Source organism: Callorhinus ursinus, unplaced genomic scaffold (genome assembly GCF_003265705.2).
Source record: "Callorhinus ursinus isolate GAN/ISIS: 27379988/994484 unplaced genomic scaffold, GSC_fseal_2.0 scaffold71, whole genome shotgun sequence".
Classification (NCBI taxonomy): domain Eukaryota; kingdom Metazoa; phylum Chordata; class Mammalia; order Carnivora; family Otariidae; genus Callorhinus; species Callorhinus ursinus.
Genome location: NW_027397133.1, coordinates 129,439 through 153,847, shown reverse-complemented (window position 1 = coordinate 153,847; position 24,409 = coordinate 129,439). Strand labels below are relative to the sequence as shown.

At 41.0% G+C, this 24,409-nt stretch overlaps 1 protein-coding gene and 1 pseudogene across 2 annotated transcripts in view; one reads left to right on the top strand and one right to left on the bottom strand.

Annotated features, from left to right (window-relative positions):
* Positions 1-60: 60 nt before the first annotated feature.
* The window catches only part of ZNF613 (zinc finger protein 613), a 65,061-nt gene continuing 40,712 nt past the window's right edge, over positions 61-24,409 (top strand). Inside the window, exons 1-2 of one of the 2 annotated variants that reach the window (XM_073886425.1) lie at positions 61-140; positions 1,705-1,830. The gene's annotated coding sequence lies outside the window, so the exon portion shown is untranslated. The other variant, XM_073886426.1, reaches the window with a different exon arrangement.
* Positions 6,411-22,376, bottom strand: LOC112806924 (uncharacterized; annotated as a pseudogene).

Below are 24,409 nucleotides of genomic sequence, written 5' to 3'. Positions count from 1 at the left end.
AATCCGGCGCGAGGCTCGGCCTCTGTGACGTCATATTGCAGCGCCGGCTCCAGGCTGTTTGCCGGGAGCTGCGGTTTCCCCACTTACTGCCCTGCGGGGGGCGTCCTCTCTCTGCGCCTTTCGCGGGACGGCACTAGACGGTGAGAAGCTATCGCAAACGCTTTATTTCACTTTATTTCCAGGCCACTTAGCCATTGGGCCCCGAATTTGTAACAGTCACCAGGGGCGGTGCATGTACAGCTTAGCGTCTCAGGAACTCGGGCCGGCCCAGATCTCTCCTCAGGACCCGCCGAGCTGGTCTGGTTTAAGGAGCTTTCACTTAAAGAATAGGGAGAAGCTAAGTGGGCGCGGCCCGCGTAGACGTTCACCGGAAGGGAGCTCGAGCCGAGCCTGAGCAACAGTTGGAGGGGAACAGGCTAGTATCCTGGGAATGCTGGCTGGAGGGGGCTTGGTGGAGAAAGCGGCATTTGCGGCCAGGCTAGGTTTTAGAGAACCGCTGAAAACGGCGTTGGTCAGAGAGTGGGCAGACAGGATTATAAAGCTCTTGGTATGATTCGTGTGGATGGAAACGGGGCACAAGGCTGATGGGGGTCAACAAGTGGCGGAGCTAATAGGGAAGCGTGGCTCTCCCGCGGTGGGAGGAGTCAAAGACGCGGCAAGCTTTTCTTTCCCTAAAGATGAAAGATACCTTGAATCAAAAGCACTGAGGGGCCCCTGGCTGGCTCAGTCACTTGATCTTGGGGTGGTTGGGGGGTAGATTGCACTTAAATTTTTTTTTTTAAATCTTAAAAAACAAAAAAACAAAACTCTGAGTAAGGGAAGTGGTTCTGTTCAGTTTTGCAGCCCAACTGAGCTCCCAGTGCGGGACTCACTCCCCACAGTTACACAACAAGGCTTAGAGGGCCTTCCAGTTAAAGGGATTATTCATTCATTCATCCGGATGTTTATAAAATGCCTACTATGTGGCAAATACCGTTCTGCATGCTAGGGTAACAAAAGCTATAAATGCAGGCAAAAATACCCTTGGTGGAGCTTACTGGAATGCAGAATGTAAAATTGCTGGTTTGGATTGCGAGTGTTTATGATTCCCACCTACAATATGACCTACAATGCTTGGCAGCCGGACATAACCAAAGATAAGTAACCAAAGATGATGATATTTAAGTCTTAAGATCTAATGGAATTTACTTTGCTAGGTTTTGACTTTTGAGGGACCCATACCCCTTTCTTCCTCCTAATTTCTCTCTCAAGGAATGGGAATGTCTATCCTACATCTGTCCTACCACTGTATTTTGGAAGTGAGTAACTTCTCTAATTTTACAGGTTCATAGCTGGAGAGAAATTTTGCCTCTGGGTAAATTCCACCTGAAGTCTTACCCATATATGATTTAGATGAGACTTGGACTATATAGACTTTAGAGTTGATGCTGGGATGAGTTAAGACCTTGAGGGTTGTTGGAATGGAATGTATTTTTCATGCATAAAGGTCATGAATTTGGGGGGGTTAGGAGTGGAATATTATGGACTGAATGTTTGTGTCCCCTCAGATTCACATGTAGAACACCCTAACACCCAGCTATATTTGGAGGTGGGACCTCTAAGGAAGTAATTAAAGTTAAATGAGGTCCTAAGGGTGGGGCTCTGATCCCAGTGAGTTCAGTGTCCTTATTGGAAGAGACACCAGAGAGCTCTTTCTCTGTGTAGACAAACTGCGGAAATGCCTTGCGAGGACATGGTGAGAAGGCAGCTAGATGTCTGCAGCCAGGAACAGTCCTGACCAGAAACCAAATCGGCTGGAAACTTGATTGTGGACTCCTAACCTCTGGAACTGTGAGAAAATGAATTTCTGTTTTTTCAAACACCCACTCTGGTATTTTGTTATCACAGCCAAAGCAGTCTAATACAGTGGTGAATTACATTGCTTAGAAAATTAGACAAAATTTAACTTACTTTGCATTCTTTAGGTAAACCCAGCATAGTCATGAAGTATTTATTTTATATATATATTGCTTATATAAAGAGAATCCTGGGAAACATTTGTGGGATTATGGTGGAAGGAACAAAAATTTGGATCAGGCAAATTTAACAATATGGGCTGACCATGAATTAATTGCTTCTGGCTTTAATGTTTGAGCTCAGTTAGAATGGCTCTACAGTTTGCTTGGTTGGTTGACCGAAACTGGACTCAAAGGTGGCCTATGCTAAAGTTTAAGTCAGAAATTTCTTTATATTTTGTAAAGATTCCAAAAGTATATGGAGTTAGGAATGCTAATGTGTAATTATCATGTAAAGTCAGTTTACACATCCACTAAAAATATATCCCAGGAGCATCCAGAAGGTAATTTAATGAAGCTGATTTGGCTACAGAAAATATGAAGTATATAAGATTCTGGTATTATACATGAAAAGGTGTAATAACTTGAAGATACACTGCTAAGTGAATGATGCATGCTATAAACTCTAAAGGAACCACGTAAATAACAAAGTTATGCCTAATAAGCCAACAATGGAGATAATCATAAAACATAGTTACTCCAGGGGTGCCTGGGTGGCTCAGTTGGTTGAGCATCTGACTCTTGAATTTGGCTCAAATCATGATTTCAGGGTCCTGGGATCGAGCCCTGCGTTGGGCTCCCCACTCTGTGGGGAGTCTGTCTCCCTCATCCTTGCCCCTCCACCCCGAAATAAATAAATCTTAAAAACAAAATGTAGTTACTCCAAAAGAAGGTAGAAAATGACAAAAAGGGGAGCAAAACCAGATGGGATAAATAACAAATTACACATTATTAATTTGAACCTAACCACATTAATTATGATCTAAATACCCCAGTAAAAAGAGATTATCAGTCAGATAAAAAGGTCCAGCTACATGCCGCCTACCAGAAACTCTATTTTTTTAAAGATTTTGTTTATTTATTTGACAGAGTACAAGCAGGGGGAGCAGGAGGAAGAGGGAGGGGGAGAAGCAGGTTCCCCACTGAGCAAGGAGCCCAATGCAAGGCTCAGTCCCATAACCCTAAGATCATGACCTGAGCAGAAGTCAGATGCTTAACCGACTGAGCCACACAGGCACCCCTAGAAACTCACTTTAAATATTAGGTTAAAAGTAGACCATGTTGGGGTGCCTGGCTGTCTCAGTTGGGGTTGTGAGTTCAAGCCCTACGTTAGATGTAGATATTACTTAAATAAAAACTTAAGTAACATATTAAATAGAGATATGAAAGCTATAAAAAGAAAGGCCCAATTCAAATTTCTAGAGATAAAAACTACAACTTCTACGGTAAAACATACATTTGATGGGATTAATAGATATTATATAAGAAAAAATTAGTGAACTTAAAAGACACAGCAATAGAAACTATCCAAAATGAAAAACAGGTCAGGGTGGGTGGCGAGTCTAAAATCCAGGAACAGTATTTTAACCTATTTGTGTATGCAAAAGATCAGTGAATTTTATAACAAGGCAAAGAAACTCAAGTCCAAATTCAACTACAATGAGAACAAAAGCTTTTTTAAAAAAAGAAAAAAATGCTTAGAGAACCTGAACTTAAAAGAGAAAAGCCTTGAGTTCTTGGCCAGGAGGGTAAAAGGTACCATTGTGAGGAATGCCTAGTGGAAACTGCTAACTGCCCTCCACTCTCTGATCAAGATAGCAAATAAACAACAATATTCTGGGAGGGTTTATAAAATATGAAGTAAAACATATCTTATAAACCCAACACTTTGTTATTAACATGTTAACCATTCCTCTATGATTTTGATCTAATGGAATACAGCTATAACTATTTATACAGTTACTATGTCCTTGTGTGCTCAATCTAGCATTTTTGTCAGTTTTAGTCACTTCTGATTGGTTTCTTTCAACACTGGTCACATTTTCCTGCCCAATAAGTTTTGGTTGGATGACAAACATCTTGCAGGAGTGGGGAGAGCAGGGGAGATCAGGATATTTTTGCACTCCTGTATTCTTAAAGCTTGTTTTGGGATACATTGAGGTTACTTGAAACAGTTTGGTCCTCTCTGGCCCTGTTTAATTATTGAGTTAGTTAATTTTTTCCTGGCCCTGCTTTAAATCTTAGTTAAGACCAGATTGCTTACTGAATGAGATTCAGTCAATTAACAGTATTTATCAAGTGCCTACTCTATATCACATATTCTTCTAGACATCTTGTATATAGGGTTAACAGAAGTTCCCTCCCTCAGGAAGCTTGGTGTAACTTTTACAGTGTATAACTTACATTCAAGACCTTATACTTGAGCATAAACATATGAAGTTGATATTGTAATATGCCTTGTATTGAAATTGATACAGTAATGTTTATACATGACCCAAGGTCTTTATATTCCATATCAAAATCTTTAAGAAAACAATTGAGGTGTTCTCTCCAAGTGATTCTAGTGGTATTTATGTCACTGATTTTAAAAAATCACCTGTCTAAATGCCATTAAAATACCTCATCTACTGACAGGCCTCTACTTTAGTTTCTCTCTGAGACCTAATCTGAAGCCCTTTTTCAGATCACAATTTTTCAGCAGGGGACGTGGTCTGAACCTCTTCCTGTATCAGTTTTATGCCAGCCCCTATCATTACCCCTGACTACATTCAATTAATTATACATATCAGGGGTGCCTGGGTGACTCAGTTGGTTGAGCGTCCAACTTTTGATCTCAGGGTCCTGAGTTCAAGCCCCATGCTGGCATGGAGCCTACTTTAAAAAAAATATTACACATACTAGATTCTGAAAATATTTTCCAAGCTGACTATAGGCCACTAGTATTCCAGTCCAGCACTAGATTCAGCCTACTCCAGGTCCGGTTCAAAGTCTCTCTGGCTTCGTAGAATATACCAGGCCAGGGTTGATTCTATGAAGATCTACTTTTCCCTTCCTTATGTGTGTAGGACTCAGAGTCCCTCTGAGTTGAGAGAAAATGAGAATAGATGCCAGGAAGAATTTCAGGGTGACTCCATCATTGAGGCAAAAGGTAGGTGTGGACAGGGTACTACCTCCAGGGGAAGAGTACAACTGGATAGTTATCTTTGAGTTTAGAACTTCAGATTCCCAGCATTCTGAGAATAATAATTTTAATGATCCAGGAAGGAGGACTAGGATGTAGTCGTCGTCTCAATTTGTACTCAAATTGCCTATCTTACTTTTTCATGTTTTCAAAAAAATTACCAAGAGTTGTATTGGAATATATTCTGTTATTTATTGTATAGGTTTAAATTACTAATTGTCCTTGGGCGTTTAGTTCATTTTGCAAATGTGGTTTCTCTACCTTTTCAAGTCTAAAAAATTTAAAAAATCACTTTTATGAAGACATTGTATAATGCTTGGTCTTATTTTTAAATTCAACTTCAATTCTCTCAAGGACATTAGCATTTTTGATATATTCATGAGTTTAATATATTCATTTCATTTTTGAAGGACTTGCCTGAAGTAATACTTAAATCTAGAGCTAAAGAAATGCAACAGCTAGCCATCATATGATATCGGGTAGGAACTGAATATAATTTTAGAAAAAGAATCCACAAATGGGAAAAGTGAATATAATGTGGTAATGTTAACCAGTGATGTAGGGCAGAGACTGTCTCCTCTAAATTATAGAATCATTAACATGGTAACTGGGGATGTGGTTCGAGGTATCCTGTCCGAAAATGCCCATCAGGTGTATCACGTGATGTACAGGTCAAGTTGGAAAAGGTACATAAAGCTCTCAAACATTCCTCCTTTTCACAAGCCTTCTTTGCTTCACAAGAACTTTAGTATTTTGTTAAAGGTATTCCACAGTTAACGGATTAACAGCGTTTTCTCTGTGATTTCATCTGCTAATGGATGAGGCAGAATGTACCACTGAAAACTCTGCCACATTCACTGCCTTCTAACAGTTTCTCCCCAGTATGAACTGACACATATTGAGGGTAAGGACTTTTCCACTGTCATACTTCTACTTACTATAAGCTCACTGATGATCTTTGGGGATCACTGATGACCGACAGGGTCTGTCTTCCAAAAAACAGCTTTCCTAGCCTCTGCACTCAGGTTTTCTTTTTATATATAACCATATAATCAGCTAGACATTATTACTCAGGCTTTTTCAAATTGAATGTACCAGTTTTTTCCTATGTGTTTTTTGTGACAAAATAAGGTGTAATTGACCACTGAAGGCACAACCACATTCACTGCATTCATAAGGCTTCTTTCTTGTACATACTCTCCGTTATTTCCTGAGGGTGCACATCTGACAACTGGTTGTCCCACTATGACTGCGTTCCTATCTGTGAGGAGCCCACTGATGTTTGTTGAGGTCTGAGGGATCATAGAAGGCAGCTGCACAGTCACCATATTAACAGGGCTTTTCTCCTGCATGAATTCACTAGTATTTAATAAGCTGTGACCCTCTGTGGAAGACTATTCAACCTTCACTGAATTTACGTGTTTCTCTCTTGTGTGTATTCTCTTATGTTTAACAAGGCATGACATGTGGGAGAAAGCTTTCCTACACTCAGTGCATGCAAAGGGTCTCTCCTGTATGAGTTCGTTGATGGACAGTGAGCATTGTCTTTGTAGTGAAGGCTTTCCCACAGTCAACTGCATTTATAGGGTTTCTCTCCTGTGTGAATTCTCTGATGTTTAATGAGTCCTGATTTCTGTGAACAAGATTTTCCACATTCAGTACATACAAAGGGAGTCTTTCCTGTATGAAATTGCTGATGTGCTATGAGGCACGCCTTCTAGCTGAAGGCTTTACCACATTCAGTGCATCCATAGGGTTTCTCTCCAGTGTGTGTTCACTGATATATAAAGAGATTGCCCTTCTGAATGAAACCTTTTCCACATTCACTGCATATATAAGATTTCTCTTCTCTATGGGTTTTCTGATGTAGAATGAGTTGTGATGTTCTGGAGAAACCTTTTCCACATTCATTGCATTGATGGGGCCTTTCTCCTCTTTCATTCTCTGATGTATAATGAGCTCTGCCTTCCTGCAGAAGGCTTTGCCACATTCAGTACATTCATAAGGTTTCTCTCCTGTATGAGTTCTCTGGTGTTCAGTTAGCTTGAACTTTCTGGAGAATGCCTTCCCACATACACTGCATCCATGCGGTTTATTTCCTGTATGAGTCTTCTGATGTTCAGTAAACTGAAATTTCCTGAGGAAGGTTTTCCCACACTCACAGCACTCATAGGGTTTCTCTCCTTTGTGAGTTCGCTGATGTTCAGTGAGCTTAAATTCCTTGGAAAAGGTTCTCCCACATACACTACATCCATGGGGTTTCTTTCCTGTATGAATTCTCTTATGTTCGGTGAGCTGAGACTTCTTGACGAAGGCTTTCCCACATTCAGTACATTTGTGGGCTTTCTCTGTTTTGTGTGTTTGATGATGTTTAATGAATTGTAACTTATTGCTGATGGGTCTTCTACTTTCATGGAATTTAATTTCAGTATGAGTTTGCTTGTGATTAGCACAGAGAAAGGATCTCCCATCTCCACTCTGCTCATCAGCCTCTTTTATGTCACAGCTTCTACTTCGGTTGATTAAATCTAAGTGTGGCTTCAAAGTTTTTCCATGTAAATTAAACCTATCATGATTTGGCCTGAAAGGAAAATGACTTTTGCTCTGATGAACAATATTTCCACATTATGTTCAGTTCATAACACTGTTCTATCCTCTTTGGCACTTTTGGGTTTTCTAAGTGCTGAGGCAGATGATAATCAACTTTCTGAATTTCTAGGAAAAAAGAGAACAGTGAATCCTGTGACCATGATACAGAATAAAACTGCTCCAAAAATACCGTTGGGAGGGGGGCGCTTGGGTGGCACAGTTGGTTGAGCATCCAACTCTTGGTTTCAGCTCAGGTAGTGATCTCAGGGCTGTGAGTTCGAGCCCTATGTTGGGCTCCACGCTGAGTGTGGAGTTTGCTTAAGACCCTCTCTCCCCGGGGCGCCTGGGTGGCTCAGTTGGTTAAGAGTCCAACTCTTGATTTTGGCTCAGGTCATGATCTCAGGGTTATGAGATCAAGCCCCTCATTGGGCTCTGCGCTCAGTGGGGAGTCAGCTTCTCTCTCCCTCTCCCCGTCCCCCCACCATGCACGCATGCTGTCTCGCTAAGATAAATAAATCTTTTAAAAAAAGAAAAAGACTATCTCTCCTTCTGCCCCGCTCTCCCACTCTTGCTCTCTTGTGTGCTCTCTCTCTCTCTCTAAAATAAATAAATCTTAAAAAAAAAAATATTGTGGGATGGCTGGCTCTTTAGTGGAAAACCTATGATATCAACCTAAAAGAATTTCCAAGTATATCCTTATATATATTCCTTATCTCTTAAAAAAAAAACTTTTAGGGGTGCCTGGGTGGCTTAGTTGGTTAAGCATCCAACTCTTGATTTTGGCTCAGGTCATGATCTCAGAGTTGTAAGACTGAGCTCCACATTTGGATCTGCTTTGAACATGGAGCCTGCTTAAAATTCTCTCTCTCCCTAACCCCCCTCTCCTCTCTCTCCCTCCCTAAATAAATAAGTAAATAAATAAATAAGTAAATAAATAAATAAAAATAGTTTAAAAAAACTTTTAGAATTGTAGTTAAATACACATAAGATAAAATTTACCATTTTAACCATTTTTAAGTGTACAGTTCTGTGTCATTAAGTACATTCACATTGTGGTGCAGCCATCACCACTATTCATCTCTAGAACATTTTCATCTTCCCCAACTGAAAAACACTGTACTTGTTAAGCACTAGCTTCTTATCTGTTGGAAACGTTTAAAAATTGGTACTCTTTAAACACTAACTCCTTATCTGTTGGAAATGTTTAAAAACACAATAATATAAAATACAAATCAAAAGATGACAGCTATCAGTGTAAAACAGGGTGAATTCACAGTGAATCAAGATTTGCTTTATAAGTAGGACCCTGGGGACAGTAAAATACAAGGAAGTCACCAGCAGCATCAGATTACAGAAGCTGGAGGGATACCTGATTCAAAATGGTGACACTCACAATTCACTCATTCAATACATCCTTCTTAAGTGGCTACTACCGTATACCAGGCATGGTGCTAGTGTTAGAGAAACACAAAAATACTTTTTATTTTCACTGAAGTCATATTCTAGGGGTGGAAAGAGAAACAGAAAAAACATGCACGAAAAAGAATAAAGTAGGCAGTTGCAAATGCAACCCTGGTTTGAGGAAGCAAAGGAAATGAAAATGCAAAGAAATCTGGATGTGTTTTGAAGGATGGCGGTAGAAAAACATTTCTGTGTTTCCCACTAATTTCGATCTCTTTTACTATGTGTTAGAACTGCAGTTCATCAGCTAGGGTCACAATAGCACTCTTGGGGAACTTTGCATAAAGACATATCCAGGCCCTCAACCCAATTCTAATAAAACCAGACTTTCCGAGGAAGCAACGTTGGTAAGATTATATTGAAAATCCCTTCAATGAAAACCTCGCATTTAAGAAATGCTTGACAGATAGATGGAAAAGTATGGTCTCTCCCCAACCTAGCTATACAGTCGTTTGATGAAGAAATAAATGGAAGACCAAGCTGGATTTTCTTCTTGCACAAGGAGGAATGAAAAACAGGCCCTTGACTCAAGAGTGGGACTCAGGTATCTTCACATCATACAGTTACAGTATCTTTAGGAGTGGCTTGTGTGACTGGTGCACAAAGTACAATAGGAATTCAGAGAAGATAATATATTTTGTGTAGCATAAACCATCTCATGGAAAGAATTCAAGGTGAAAGAATACTTACTGTTTGAGTGGTAAGAACTTATCCCTGAGTTCTTACCTTACTTGATGAATCAGCAACTCTCAAGACAATGTTTATGGCTTTGTCTTTCAAGAAACACTTGCTCATCACATGCTCTCTCACCACATTTGTTACACACTCATCTGTTGATCCCTAATTGTCCAAGGCTCTTGTTTTCTTTATCTGGATCTACTCCCCAGAAGATCTCATCTGGTCCAGATTTCTATCTCCACACCTAACCTCTCCCTGAACTTTCCAGGTACATCAGACTGTAGCAGAGAGCTCTGCTTGGACACTAACAAGCACATCTAACTTAGAATCTCCATTATAGAACTCCTGACTTCCCAGTCCAAATCTCCTCCACATATCTTCCCTGTCACCTGAATGACAACTCCACTCATGCCAAAAATTCTTAGCAGCATCATTCATCTGTTTCTTTTTCTTACTCCATGTTATGGACTGAATGTTGTTCCCCAAGGAGATATAGTCAATTGCTAACCCCCTGGTACCTGTGAATGTGACCTTTTTTGGAAATAGTCTGCAGATATAATCAAGTTAAGATGAGGTCATACTGGGTTAGGCTGGGCCAATGACTGGTATCTTTATAAGGAAAGGGCGATTTGGACACAAAGAAATATGCACAGAAATGACCACATGATGACAGATGCAAAGATTGGAAAGATGTTTCTACAAGTCAAGGAAGGCCAAGAATTTCCAGCAGCCACCAGAAACTAGAAAGAGGCAAGAAAAGATTCCTGTCTCATCTCTGGAGGAAATGTGACCTTGATTTATGACTTTTAGCATCTAGAACTATGAAAGAATAAATTTCTGTTGTTTTAAGCCACCCGGTTTGTAATATTTGTTAAGCAGCCGTAAGAAACTAACATACCTGATACCTACTTCAGTGGCAAATTCAATCAGCCACTTTATATAGCCAGAGTCTTCCAGTACCCCTTAAGCCTAGTGAAGTCACCAACGACCAGGTCTCCTATCCGGCTTTTTGCTTCAACTCCTGCCCTATTCCAGGATAGGATTGACTATACCCATAGTCAAAGTGATACTTCTAAAATATAAATTATATTGTCACTTCTTTAAACTTCCCAATGTCACCAGTGACCAGGTCTCCTATCTGGCTTTTTGCTTCAACTCCAGCCCTATTCCAGGATAGGATTTGACTATACCCATAGTCAAAGTGACACTTCTAAAATATAAGTTATATTGTCACTGCTTTAAACTTCATTAACTTCTGGGGCACCTGGGTGGCTCAGTCATCAACCGTCTGCTTTCGGCTCAGGTCATGACCCCAGGGTCCTGGGATCGAGCCCTGCATCGGGCTCCCTGCTCGACAGGAAGCCTGCTTCTCCCTCTCCCACTCCCCCTGTTTGTGTCCCCTCTCTCGCTGTCTCTCTCTGTCAAATAAATAAATAAAATCTTTAAAAAATAAAAATAAAAAAAACTTTAAACTTCCTAATGTTTCCTTACCTCACCACGAGTAAAATCAAGTCCTTGAAATGGACTATAAGGCCCTACGTGACCAACCAACTTATCACTACTACTCCATTGACTTCATCTCCAGTAATTGTCCCTTTTGTTTACTCCTACCCTATCCACACAGGTTTCCTTGATGTTCCTCAAACACATTCTTGCCTCTAGCTCTGCACTTCCCATTCTCTTCACTTTATATCCAGGAAACCTATTCATGTTACTCATCCTCTGCTGATAGGTATCTTCTATTATACAGATCCCTAGTCATAAAAGGGCAGGCCCCAACCCCACCCACTGTTCCAGTATGCCAGTGGATTGGTGTTCAGAGCCCTTTTCACCACTAGACACAGTTTCTGTGTATTTTTGCCATATTTTAAATTGTGACAAAATACACATAACATAAAATTTATCATGTTAACCACTCTGAGTTTACAGTTCAATGGTATTAAATATATTCATAATGTTACACAACCATCATCACTATCTTCATAACTCTTTTCATCTTATAAAACTCAAACTCTGCATATTTGTTTTTGTTATATTTATGCCTCCTCCTTTTTGAGAGTAGAGACTTAGGTCTTCGAAAGAAGTGAAATTTGTGTCATGGATGGTAATATGGTCAACTGGGACTTAATGTTATCAATCTATGGGGAGAAAAAGGAAAGCTTTAGGAACAAGAATCCATCAACAAAATCTAACTTGAACTAAGAAAGATTAGAATTAACATATATACAAAGGAATTACAGTAAAGCAGACATGAGGCTTTAGGCTAGGAACTGAGAATGAGAAATTATATAAAGGTCTTTCCTAATTAAAGAAGAGGAATAGCAGACACCTTAAATACCCCAGAGAGTAGAGAAGCCTCAAGGTAATCCCAGCATGGCCAGGATTTAAGATGTATAAAAGTAAAAGAGAATCTCAATTTTCAAAAAGATGATGGGGCACCTGGGTAGCGCAGTTGCCTAGGCATCCAGCTGTTGGCTTCAGCTCAGGTCTGATCTTGGGGTTGTGAGATCAAGCCCTGTGTTGGGCTCTGTGCTTAGTGCAGAGTCTGCTTGGGTTTCTCTCTCTCCCCTCTGCTCCTCCCCTGGCTCACTCGTGCTATCACTCTCTCTGGAATAAATAAATCTTAAAAAAAAGATGATGAAGCTGGAAACTAATATGTCAATTATACCTCAACAAAAACCCAACAAATATTTAAAAAAATAAAAAAGATGATGGAAAGGGATTTTCTTAGAGGGAAGATCATTCTCCATTCTAAGTGTGAACTCTGAGGGAGCTGCCTTGAAAACAGGTAAGGTACAGTTGACCATTGAACAACACGGGTTGGGTGTCAACCCTCTGGGCAGTCTAAAATGTAACTTTGACTCCCCCAAAACATAACTAGTAATAGCCTACTATTGACCAGAAGCCTTACCAATAACAGTCAATTAGCACATATTTTGTATGTTATATGTAATATATACTGTATTTTACAATAAGAGGAAACAAAATGTTATTAAGAAAATCATAAAGAAGAGAGGCGCCTGGGTGGCTCCGTAGGTTAAGCTTAAGCGTCTGCCTTCTCAGGTCATGATCCTAGGGTCCTGGGATTGAGCCCCGAATCAGGCTCTCTGCTCAGCAGGGAGTCTGCTTCTCCCTCTGCCCCCACCCCCTGCTCATGCTTGTGCTCTCTCTGAAATAAATAAAATCTTAAAAATTATATTTAAAAAATCATAAAGAGACAATATATTTATAGTACTGTATGAAAAAAAATCCATGCAGTTCAAACTCATGTTGTTCGAGGGTCAACTGTATATAGATTATACAGTGTTAAAGGAGATAACTTGGGAATCTCCACAGAGAACAAGAACTTAACACTTTTGAATAAAGTTAAGACTTTAAGGCCTTTGAGATAGGGCAGAAAATAAAAAGAGAACCTTTAAAGAAGCTGAGAGTGGGGAAAGAGAAAAAGCAGATAAATGTATATTAACAAACCAGGTTACCATGGAGGCAAGGCATCCTAGGTGGGGTTGGATGTTTAAAGGGAAATAAATATTTTCCAATGGGGCAGGAAGGTGTATTAGAAGACAACAATGAATTCAAAGTTTTCTCTTAGCAGAGAGACATGGAAGGAGGAATTTCATAGCAAGAGAGGTGAAAGGAACTCTGACAAGTGATGAAGAATGGGAAGATGTGGAAATCTAAGCAAGAATAATCCTAGGGTAAAAAATGTTGACATTTAAGAAGAAATAAAGAGGAATTAGTTCCAAAAAGAGACAAAAGAGTATATTTTCCTCTAAATTCCCACAAAGAAAAAGCTCTCATATGGGGAGAGGGATATATAGTTCAGTTTCTATATCCTCAGACACCCTCACCACTATGATGCCTTCTCTAAATGACAAGAAAGTGACTTCCACAGCCTCCCCACCACCACCACCTTCTGCTGGTTTTCTCTCACGTGGATGGGTTTGACTTTGGACTTCATCTTCTAAAATCCAGGGTGGTTCTCCTTGTTCCAGTTCAGAGAGTGCATCTGGTTGGCTGGCTTGATACCCTGTTTATGGGAAATGACAGAAGACTCAGGCTCATCAGATTGCACTGGGCTCTGCAATGATACGAGAATAGTACATGTAAGGGACTGCACAGTTTGCATGTTCACAAATCAAAGCTTTTCTCTAAGACAATGAGAGATTATACCTTCTCATCTGGGGCCAGGGAGGGAACAGAGAATCCACACTTCAGAGCAGCACAGATAGGCCACAGCTCAGAAGCTGAGAGAGGAAAGGCCACTGACTGGGCATCCTCTGAGTGACAGGGGAGCTGTCCTCACCCACTGACACCAGGCTCCTATAGTTCTCCAACATCACATCCCAGTATAGCTCCTCCTGGGCGAGGGCCAGGAGCTGCCATTCCTCCCAGGTAAAGTCCACGGCCACATCCTCCAGTGTGTCAGTGATTCCTGTCACAACAGATCCTGTTAATATGAGTATTTCCCTTTTATTGAAATGGAAGGTGTGAGATAAAATATATTGGCCTCTGCCCCTGGTTCCTGGCAGAGCTCCTAAAACTGTAATTTCCTAGGTGATAAGGGCTCTAGGATCATCTTCTGTTCTATATTTGGTATTTAACCCCAGTTTCTCACACAGGGCTCCTGAAACCCTTATAAATTCTTAAGTGTTAAGAACAATATGAGTGTCTTTGTTCTAATGGGGCAACTAGTTGGGCTCCTGGATAGTGCTGGTCATCAGAAAGAACAAGCCATGATTAGAAGCTTGGAACTTTCAGGGGCACCTGGGTATCTCAGTTGGTTTAGCGTCCAACTCCTGGTTTTGGCTCAGGTCATGATCTCATGGTCATGGGATCAAACCCAGCATATTGGGCTCCGCAGTCTGCTTCAAATGCTTCCTCCCTCCCCCTCTGCTTCTCCCTCTGCTCGTGCTCGCTCTCTAAAATAAAAAACAAATTAAAAAAAAAAAAAAAGCTTGGACCTTTCAGATCTGCCCCTCTCATTCTCTTGAGAAGGGAGAGGGGCCGGAAATAGATTTAATGATCAGTCATGCCTATGTGATGAAGCCTCCATAAAATAGCAAAAGTATAGGGTTTGGAAAGCTTCTGGGTTGCTGAACATGTGGAGGTGCTGGGAGAGTGCTGCCTGGAGAGGGCATGGAAGCTCTGTGCCCCTTCCCACATACCTCACCCTACACATCTCTTCCACCTGACTGTTCATCTGTATCTTTTATCATATCCTTTTATAATAAACTGGCAAATGTGTTTCCCAAGTTCAGTGAGCCACTCTAGCAAACTAATTGAACCTGAATTTGAAGGGTTGTGAATAACTTCCAATTTGTAGTCAAGTCAGAAGTTGTGAGGAACCTGGGGATGTACTATTTTCAATTCACATCTGAATGGGGGACAGTCTTATGGGAGTGAGCCCTTAACCTGGGGTCTGACACGCTAACTCCAGGTAGATAGAGTCAGAATTGATTTGAATTGTAGACCACCCTGCTGGTGTTGGAGAATTGCTTGGGGCTGGGGGGGGGAGTGGAAATCCCCACACATCTGGCATCAGAAATTATGTAAGTGTGGTAATGATGTGAGAGTAAAGGGGACACAAAGGAGGAAGGGTGAGGTTTTCCCAACTCGAGGAGTGTGAAGGAAGTTGTTCTGCTCATTTTCACCTTGTAGGCTACATCTCTATTCTTATTTTATTTCAATTAATCGCAAAGGAAGGAAAGTCATTAAAATATTCTGTCATCCTTTCATTCAACAACTCACAGATTTCTGTGATATGCAGCCATCAGATCCTCTTGCTAACCTGAGATCATTTGCATTATATGTGTTTCAGCACCTTTTTGTCAATCACTGTATTAAATGCTAGTGACATCAGAATGACATAGTATAATTTCACTCATGTGAAAATGTCTTAATAGATGTATTTACCTACATAGATTCTTGTATATTTACGCACACACATGCATGCACATTTAAACCCACCCATAGATACAGATGTCCACACAGGTAAATGCCCAGAACACAGGAACACACTACCAAGCATTTGTTAATGATGTGTCAGAGAATTAAGGGGGGAAATAAAACATATGGAGGGGAACTTTATCACTATGTGTACTAGATAATGACTCCTTTACATTGAAAGTATGTAAAGTATGGTTCTTTCCGACACCAAATACGTGGTGTCTTTTCCAATACCAATTTTCCAAGTCTCTCATTCTCCAACACTGGGTGTCCTATAATTCAATCCTATCTGACACTTAACTACTCAGAGTTAGCATCAGACTTTACAGGCTTAAGGGCTCAGTTCCACAAGACTGCCTTCACTTCAGACACCAGTCACAAGTACCAGGTCCCCAGGTTACTTCTATCCAATGTGGCTATAAATTTAGGGGTTCCCACAACCTCCCCCTCTCAGGTTTGATAATTTGCTAGAACAACCAAGAACATTCAGGAAATGTACTTAAAATTACAGTTTATTGTAAATCATAAAAATAGACTGCCAAATCAAGAGGTACACAGGTGAGGTCCAAAAAGGCCCTGAGTGTAGGAGCCTCTTTCCCTGTGTAGTTGGGGTATACCACCCTTCTATCAGGTAGATATATTGGCCCACTTGAAAGCTCTCTGAACCCTGTAGGGTTTGTTTTTTTTTTAAGATTTTATTTATTTGAGAGAGAGCGAGCATAGAGGGAGAGGGAGAGGGAGAAGCAGACTCCCCGCCGAGCAGAGAGCCTGACGTGGGGCTCAATCCCAGGACCCTGAGAGATCATGACCTGAGCTGAAGGCAGACCCCCAACCGACTGAGGCACCCAGGGGCCCCCCCATAGGGTTCCTCTGGAGGTTCCATTACATGGGCATGATTGACTAAATCACTGGTTACTGGTGACAGAACTCAATATCCACTCCTCTCCCGTCCCCAGAGGTCCCAGGTGGTGGTGAAATTTCCAGCCCTCTAAGTCAAGGCTTGGTCTTTTTGGGGACTAGCCCCCATGCTGAAGCTGTCTTAGGGGTTTACCAGAAGTCACTTCATTAGCATAAATTCAGATATGTTCAAAGAGGCTTGTTATGAAAACAAAAGACACTCCTACCACTCAGGAAATAACAGGGATTTAGCAGCTCTGGCCAGGAACTGGAGACAAAGACCAAATATATAATACATATATATTTTTTATTATGCCACAATGAGTCATTTGTGTAACTAAAGCCAATAAAAAGGTGGGAAGTAACAACTAGATTTTGAACACAGAAGTAAAGGCTCTATATTTTTTGAGATAAGCTGAAGTTCAAAAGTAACCTTTGTGGATCTCAACAACCCAAGCCATTACCAGACCACAGAACTTGTAACTCTTCATGGCCAAATCTGTATTCAACCACCTGTTCACAGAGGACCTCTGAAAGCTCTGCAAACCTTCCATTTTACTGGCACCTTAGGTTCTACTTAAGGATACATCCAGATGGCAGCAAGGCTGGGTATGCAAGTCACTAGGCTGTGGTCTCCTCAAAACCTGTCTACTGAATTCTACTTGATCGGATCCCACCGGGGACTCAGAATAATCATGTGAGCAATAGCCATGCCAGTACATCAATTAGGAGAAGGCTGCTGAGAACACAGAGCCCACCCTATCACCTCTGGAAAGAAACCATCAGAAACCGTTCCTAAGACTTAAGTGCCATGAAATGGTGACCTCTTCTGAGGAGCTGATCTGCTTTGTCCTGAGTCACTGCCTATGATGTAACTTACCGTGATTTTCTGGTTGCAGTGGCTGTCAGAGGTAGGAGAGGCACATTGACGGTTTACATCACCAGCAGGATCCTGCAGAGCCATACACTATATTCTAGCACTGGTCATGTACGAACTCTAGAAACAACGTGTTCCTGATCCCACTCTGTCCTGATTTTGAAGGTATAGTCTATTTCTTCCCAGAGCCCATTTTCTCCAATTTATGCTTTTTATTTAGTTGAACTGATTTTTTTCAGGCCTCCACAAATCCACGAAGGACTCAAAATTATCAGTAAGACAAACCAAAAGTCACCTGGGCTTTCATCACTTTCTTCTGTAAGAAATGCCAAGTAAAAAGGATGTTAGTCTCTTCTGGATCTGCGCTAATTTTCTGTTCAGAAATCTCAATCTTAGGACAGGGATGTCCCACGAATGGCCAAATGCAACTCCAGGAGCCTCCCGCTCATCCTTTACTGGATCTCTCTTAGTCCTGGGAATCCAGGACCTGAGGATGAAGAGCAAGTTCATTTCAGATGACACATTTGCTCTGGGCCCAGATGCTGACACTGTGGCTGTGCATCCACCTTAAGTCAAAGCCATTATTTGTAACTGTCTCTTTACTTGGTGCCCCCAAAGGCTATATAACCCATGGAAATAAAACATAACAATCTGAATGTGGGGGAGGTATGCCTTTCTTCTGTGAAGTAGAAGTAGCATGAATGATAAGGGGAAGGTGGGAAAGAAAGGTTAGTTTCTGGACATATTTTCCCTTAAATCCACACCCATTTGTACTGGGTTGAATGGTGCCCCCCCCAAAAGATATGAACCTGTGAATGTGACTTCATATGGAAAAAGGGTCTTTGCAGCTATAATTAAGGATCCTGAGATAAGAAAGTCGAGGAGTATCCAGATGGGCCCTAAATCCAAGTCCCCTTGTACCAGACACACAGGGAAGATGCGACCATCTAAAGACAGAGGCAGAGAGTAGAGATGTGTTGCCACAAGCCAAGGAACACCTGGAGAATCTGTTAGAAAAGGAGAAGGAAATAAATGGATGTTGGGCAGATGTGTTGGGAAAACCCAAGACCACCCCCAGGTTCAGTGATTAAGTAGGACTCACAGGCCTCAGCATATAATTTATAACCACAAAAACATACAAAGCAAAATCAGCAAAGAGAAAAAGGTCCATATGGCAAAAGCTGGAGGAAATTAGGTGCCAGCTCCCAGAGTCCTGTTTCCATGAAGTCACACAGGATACACTTACTTCCCCTAGCAAGGGTTGTGGTAACACAAGTGAAATGTTTTAGCTTATCAGAGAAAAGTGCCCATGGCTTTTTACTGGGGGTTCATGTAGGCACCCACTGCCTAGCACATACCAAAATCCCAGAATCCTAGAGGAGACCAGATGTTTGGAGTAAACCATATTGGTTTTTGTTTTTTTTTAAGATTTTATTTATTTATTTGACAGAGAGAGAGCACAGGCAGGGAGGTGAGAGAGGGAGAAGCAGGCTCCCCGCTGAGCAGGGAGCCGGATGCAGGGCTCAATCCCAGGACACTGGGAAAAGAAAAGAAAAAATTAGGAGAAAAGAAAAATTAGAGATGAAAGGTTAGGAAAAAAGACACTATTTACATTTGCAACAAAGGCAAAAAAAAAAAAAAAACCAGGAAGGAGATGAGTCAGGGAAATACACCACTGGGTAAATGCCAAATCCTAAAAATAATAACTAAACATTTCAAATATTCCAAAGCCATCCAAATAGATGCAAGTACTTAATCAGATTCTAGTCACAATGTCACTCCTTCTCTTACCTGTTTGTGTTCTAGTGTAGCCATTAGAAAAATTCTTAAGAGAATCTGTTTTATGGAAATATTTAGAATATGAAATTAATTTAAAACAAATTATCCCAATGTTTCCAGAGTTTATCTGAATTATGAAAATTAAGCAGAGAAAATAAAAGACAAAAACTGAAATAGTATACTAACATTTGAATAAGAATTATCTTTGGGAAATAGAATGAGGGAGCTAGAAATGTTTTACTGGTGTCAGAATCTGAACGCAAATATCCAAGTAAACTTGCAGTGAGAACGAAAGTCAGAAAACTTAGCAGTTTAGATTTGCTTAATCCTTTATCTCCCTAAAATTCTTATCTGTGGAGATGAAAGGAGAAGGTGATGTGAGGGCCTAAGGAGACTTGCAAACTAGTCCTTGGAGAGGAACTGAAGGCGGGGGGTAAGGTAACGGTCATCAGGTGTCTCACTGCGGGCTCCTCCATCACTGCGCCCCGCGTTCAGTGCAGACAACGCTTTCACCGACAAATACCCACTTCCCTCCAGTTCTCAATCACTGAGCGCCCCAGGCACGGTGACCCGCACGGACCTCAAACTCTGACCTCACGAGTGTCAGTCCTTGATCTCCACACAGCTGGAATGCCTGATCACCGCAGCCCCGCACCCTGGCAGCAAAGGCATCCCAGCCTCAGAGCCGTGGATGCGCACAGAGCCTCTCCCCTCCTTAACCTCTTCGATTCCGCCCCCCCGCCCCCCACTGCGATCTCCAGCTATCACACCTCACCCTTGCGAACTCCTCAGTTCCCCTCCGCACGCCCAGCTCCTGGGAACTTCTGGTGAGTTCTGTGAGTCTTATCTGAGGGTGGATATAGGAACTCCTAAATTTGTAGCCAATTGGTCAAAAGTCAGTGGCCCTGGCAACCTCTGAACTTGTAACTGATGGCTGAATTGAGGACAGTACCCTTAACCTTGATTTTGGCTAACTCTGAATAATACCTCTTTTTGCACTGACTTGTAATGTCATCTCAGTTAGATATCCATATCCAATATCCATATGTATAGATCAATTTCTGAGCTCACTTTTACAATTTGTAATATGTCTCTATCCCTGTACTTGATACTGCAATATATTAATTACTATTGATTTATAGTAAATCTTCTTTGTTATCAAGTAGAGCAAAACCCCCATCATATTTCTTTGTTAGAATTGCTTGAAATATTATTGGCAATTTGTCTCCTATGAGAATTTTAGGACTGGCTTGTCAGATTATAGAAACCCTGTTGAGATGCTTTTCAGTTACACAATAGATAATAATACTTAAGGTCCTTGCATATCATATTAAGAAGATTGGACTTTTTTTTTAAGGCCATAGAGTTACAAATGAATTTATTAACAGGATTTCCAGACTGAGTAAATATCTGTTACATTAGGTTATGTTATAATAAAACAAACCCTAAAATATCTGTGGCTTAAAACAACAAAGACATACTTCTCATTCATATTCCATGTGTGGGTCGCCTAGGACTTGTGCTCCACATCATCGATGTCATTACTCACAACCCAGGAATATGACTCCTACCTGGAATATTACTGGTTATAAGGGGAGAAGGAACCAGAACATAGAAGAGTACACACTGGCTCCTAAGGCTTCTACTGATAAGTGACAATCACTTCCCCTTTCACTTCATCAACCAAAGCAGATCATATGGTGATATGTAACTTCAAAAAACATGGAGAAATACAGTTCTTCCACGTATCCCAAAGGAGAAAGATCCATGAACATCCAATGTTAATGACTATCATAGCCCTTTACAAGGACTGAACTAATGGGAGTATGAAAAATGAAAATGACAGCAAGAATGGAAATACAGGGGCGCCTGGGTGGCTTAGTCGGTTGGGCATCTGCCTTAGGCTGAGGCCATGATCCCAGAGTCCTGGAATCGAGCTCACGTTGGGCTCCCTGCTCAGAGGGGAGTCTGCTTCTCCTTCTGTCCCTCCCCCTGCTCCTTCGCTCTCTCTCAAAAAATAAATAAATCTTAAAAAAAAGAATGGAGATAGAATTGTGCATATGACTGCAGGTCATAGAAACTTTATAGCATTTAAATCAGAAGGTCTGATAGATACTGGAAATGTGTAGTTACACTGACAAAACCAGGGAACTCATGACTAAATTGCTGGATTACAGAACAAGTCAGTGATTTGGGCAGTATTTTGCAACATCTTCTAAACCCGTGTACATTGGGGTAGACTCACACAGGTAAGCCAACCCATGTACGTTGGGGTAAGTCTCACACAGGTGAGTCAACCTGGATTTTCAGCTTAAGGGATAGAAGGTTAGTCAGTAATATCAAATGTATACCTTTGCCTTCTGTCTTATGGCAGTTTTTACATCTCTCTGGGACCATGTGTTCCTTGCTTTCATTTTTCATTAAAGAACTTGAGTCTTGGGGCATCTGGGTGTTCAGTTGAACGACCAGCTCTTGGTTTCAGCTCAGGTCATTATTTTGTGCATTGAGATCAAGCCCGCACTGGGCTCCAAGCTCTGTGGGGAGTCTACTTGAAGATTCTCTCCCTCTTCCCCTCCCTCCTCTCTAAAATGAACAAATAAATCTTGAAAAAAATACTTGAATCTTATAAAAAAACAAAATTCTTAATACCTGTGTACCTACTATCCAGCATCACTACATGCTTTCTGCTCATCAAGTTATTTTTGTGATTGAGGGATTATGAAGTAAACCAGTGATCCTTGGGCTTATATAATCTGATGCTCATTATGATAGGACAAGTCTTGATGTCAAAATACCAAGAGCACCTGAATCCACTCAATAACAAGGGTCCACAAGGCTATCAACAGATAAGCCCTCTACACATATTTCTTCAACATGCCAGATCTCCTGAAAGCCCACTGTGAATTTTAGGGTTGTTACCTGTTATGATAGGATGGGGAAGTGAACTTGGAGGGGCCTGTACCATGTAGTGAGAAGAAATCATGAAAAACTTAATTCTTTTTAACGTGGTCTTGACATGTTTTTCCACCAGCTCCATAAAGCTGATAGCACAAGGTGAAAAGAGATCGATTCCATAACCAAAGTAGTCTTTTCTCACTGTTATACTTTCCTTGCACCCCAGGCAAGCCATGGCTCGTAAGGAGGGAAGTGATGGGGTCAGGAATATGATCACTAGCTATCAGTCTCACATCATAGTGAAATAGAATTGAGTCACAAATAACAGATTACCAGTGAGTTTGTCAGTAAGAGGTAGTTTATGTAACCTTCAATTTCACAAGATCATGTAGATACTTTGAATATATTAATGAAAGTTTAGGTTTAGAATTAAAATTTAACCTGGAGAGAGTAGGCTTTACTAACCCTTGTTATCTGATAGCAGTTACTTCCCTGCAAATAGGGTTTGGCTGACGGTGGGCAAGGATGAGGAAAGATGAGTCGCATATTTCCCACCTTTGAGGTGGGGAGGTTCTTCCTCTATGGAGATGTCTTTTATTTTTTTTAAAGATTGTATTTTTAAGTAATCTCCACACCCAACATGGGGCTTGAACTTATAACCCCAAGATTGAGTTGCTTGCTCCACTGACTGAGCCAGTCAGGTGCCCCACAGAGATCCCTTTTACTCTTTTGAACATGGCAAGGGAAAGGTGGGAAGTACTTAACCCCTATAGGTACAGTGACTTTCTTGTTGGAAAGTGGTTTGGGGTGGGAGTTCGTGAGGGACAAGGTGTGTGAAAACTCCTGATTCACTAAAATGCTTTTGCTGCTCATAGGGAAGAATGTCTTCAAAAGAGCAGTGCTCTCATCAACTTCCCAGGCTTTACATTCAGGACAGTGGAGAGTTTCCAGTCATTCTTGAATGAATCCTTTGGAAATGCAGACAGTAAAACAGTAGTATTTATTTTGCTAACCATTACATCATATTGTAGGTGACATTTCATTATCATCCCTCACACCCCCAAGACTTGCAAAACTCCCATGTGTAAGACTATTGGTTCCTGGGTTTGGGATAGAAAGTCTGTCAATGTCCCTGGGATTAATTTTAGCCCTTCTTGTTTTTGTTTTTGTTTTCCCTCTCATGCTATGTTGTACTGCTGAATGTGGGGGTATACCAGCTAATCCACATTGCTTATTGAAAACATGGAGATGGATGATTTACCCCTCTTTCAAAGGCTGGTTTTGGCTATGTGACTAGTGAGTATAAAAGACCCGTGAGTAATCTTGGGCCTTGATTTCCGTGAAACTGAGATACTTCACATATATGTTGGTGGCTTGTGATTTGGAGACAAATGGTGTTCTGTGACTGAAAAAGGTCCCTGGAATCTGTACCTGCATGTTGCAGAACACCTTGTAGCTTTTGTCTTTATTGGAGTCTCATGTTAGTATAAGTCATGGAGTCGTGTTGAGTACATTCAACCACCTTAAACTGGGTACCTGCTATAGTTGCAATTTCCCCATTTTAATGTAAATCAATGTGCTTGAAAAGGAAACTTGCTTTTGTAAAATAAAAACCAAGCTCATCGTATCTTAGAGTTTAATCCCCACTTAAGAAAAATAATTTATGAGACTTTCCAGCTACATTCTAGAGAGGGATTCATAAAAACACCTCTAAAGTTTCATTTATGCTCTTTGAAAGGAAAGCATACCTTGTACAGTAACTGTGAACGATCAGTTGAGATAACTCACTACCTTCGGACCAGCCAATACCTTGTACAGTATAGGGGAAACAGAAGCCTACTTTATTTGACTATAGGAACAAGTTACATTGTCCAATCAAGGAGTGCCAGGACCAAAGCTAGTATTTAATTTCTGTCTTCTGATATCAAGGATGATCTCTCAAACTGTTTAGAACTCAAAAGGGTATAAAACTCATTATCTTTTTTTTTTTAAGATTTATTTATTTATTTGAGAGAGAGAGAGAGCACATGAGAGAGGGGAGGGTCAGAGGGAGAAGCAGACTCCCTGCCAAGCAGGGAACCTGATGCGAGACTCGATCCCGGGACTCCAGGATCATGACCTGAGCCGAAGGCAGTCGCTTAACCAACTGAGCCACCCAGGTGCCCTAAAACTCATTATCTTCAAACCTTAACTATCTGATCGGTTTAGAAGAAATAAAATTCTTTATTACAGATACTTCTACTGCATTTCCTCCAACCCAAGATACCT